This window comes from Galeopterus variegatus, unplaced genomic scaffold (assembly GCF_000696425.1).
Source record: "Galeopterus variegatus unplaced genomic scaffold, G_variegatus-3.0.2 Scaffold2869, whole genome shotgun sequence".
Classification (NCBI taxonomy): domain Eukaryota; kingdom Metazoa; phylum Chordata; class Mammalia; order Dermoptera; family Cynocephalidae; genus Galeopterus; species Galeopterus variegatus.
The window spans coordinates 40,508-42,629 of record NW_007728980.1 but is presented as its reverse complement, the minus strand read 5'-3'; the positions used below and the strand labels follow the sequence as shown (position 1 = coordinate 42,629).

General features: G+C 33.3%; 1 protein-coding gene across 1 annotated transcript in view; it reads right to left on the bottom strand.

Moving 5' to 3' along the window:
• Nucleotides 1-2,122, bottom strand: part of INPP4B (inositol polyphosphate-4-phosphatase, type II, 105kDa) — a 303,350-nt gene that overhangs the window by 276,272 nt on the left and 24,956 nt on the right. The gene's annotated exons all lie outside the window — the stretch shown is intronic.

Here is a 2,122-nt window from a genome sequence, read left to right as displayed (position 1 = left end):
TTTTGAAAATTCAATGTTATTATTGTGATTGCTTCTTTTTTTCTCTCTTAGCTCCCACTTATGAGTGAAGACGTGATATTTCTCTTTCTGTACCTGGCTTATTTCACTTATAATTTTCTCTAAGTTGATCCACGCTGCTGCGAATGGCAGAATTTCATTCTTTTTAATGGCAGAGTAGTATTCCACTGTGTATATATACTACATTTTTCTTATCTAGTCATCTGTTGATGGACATTTAGGTCGATTCTAACTCTTGGCTATCGTAAATAGAGCTGTGATAAACACGGGAGTGCAGGTATCCCTTTGACATGATGATTTCCTTCACTCAGGATCTCGCAAGGTTGAAATCAAGATGCAGGCTTATGACTAGCAAGAAAATAGGGACCTCAGTCATACAGCCACAAGGAAATAAATTCTACCAACAGCCTATAGGAAATGGATACTTCCCTGGAGCTTCCACATGAGAATGCAGCCCAACCTGCATCTTTTTTTTAATTGACACATATTTATTGTACATATTNGAAAAAGAAAGACTGGGAGGAAAAGATGCTACAAATACTAAGCACTGACTATGGGAGAGAAAGGAAATATTAGCAAGAAATGAATTCTAGGAGGTTACTCACAGATGGCTAGGGAAACATGATTTAATGCGGGAATCTTTTAAAAGGCAAAAAAAAATATATATATACATTTTTAAGGCCAGGTGCAAAAAATCTTGATAGATAGCTAAGCAATTTTTTGGGGGGGGGCTCCTTCAACAAAAACTCTTTACGTGAATGGTTTGCAAATGTCACAAAACCAATCAAAATGCTTTTAGACATTCTGAAAACATTCCCTAGATAATAGGCATGGAGAATCAAAGGATTCAATTATTAAATAATCAGTATTAAATACTAGTGTTGGGCCAACATTTAATATTATTCAAATTTTGAATTATATACATCAGCGTTTTTTGTGCTTTTGGAGTTTTATGTTAATTTTTAATAGGAAAAGTGCAGAGATATCTTTTAAAAAGCTGGTATTAAAAGGTCAAAGTTATACAGTGCATGAACATAATTTTAGAGTATAATGTGTTTCAAACCTGTGCAGTCAGAAATTCACTGAGCCTTAAATTATACAATGAGGCATGCACTCTAAAACTGAGCAATTCTTACTGCCTATATTTTTATGCTTAATTGCACTTGTATTTGTTTTAAATTCTCCTGGTACTCAGTAATAAAATCTTGTGATGTTTAAAATGGTTTTTTAATTCTCTTTTAATCTGACAACATTTGCAACCAAACTTATTTCCAAAATATATAAAAATACATATAAATATAAAAATAAGGTCAAAGTAAAGAAAATATTAATTAACTTACAAAAATGTATTAATATTACTTGTAATATTAAGCACTATTCTATGCACAATATATCAGAGAACAAAACAAAAATATCTGCCCTTATGAAACTTACATTCTATTAATAAACAAATAAGTGACATGTCAAAATATAAGTGCCTTGGAAAAAAAATTAAGCAGGGTGAAAAGGTGGATGAGTTCTGGGTTGGGGCTGCTACTTTATATTCAGTGGTTGGGAGAGGCCTCTTTAATAAGATGACCCTTGAACGAACACCTTAAGTAGTAAGGAAGTGAGCCAGACATCTTTCTTGGGTCAAGATCTTTCCAGGAAGTCGCAGATGGTCCAAAGGCCTTGAAGTGAAACATGGTTACCATATTCAAAGAATCACAAAGACACGAATGCGGCTAAAGCCAGGTAGGTGAAGAAGAGGACTAGAAGACTAAGTCAGAGAAGTATATACTAGTTTTCTATTGCTGCATAACAAATTACCACATGCTTAGTGACTTAAAACAACACCCGTTTATCATCTTACAATTTCTATATATCAGAATCGATTATCAATACATGTGTACAATATGTGGTGATCAAATCAGGATAATTAGTATACTCATGTTTAGAGAACATAATGTTTTTGACCCTTAACTAATTTTTTGCTAACTCCCATTCCACTCTCCCTTTCCCGGCCTCTAATAACATTTCTGTTTTTTGTTGTTGTTGTTGTTGTTTTGAAAATTCAATGTTATTATTGTGATTGCTTCTTTTTTTCTCTCTTAGCTCCCACTTA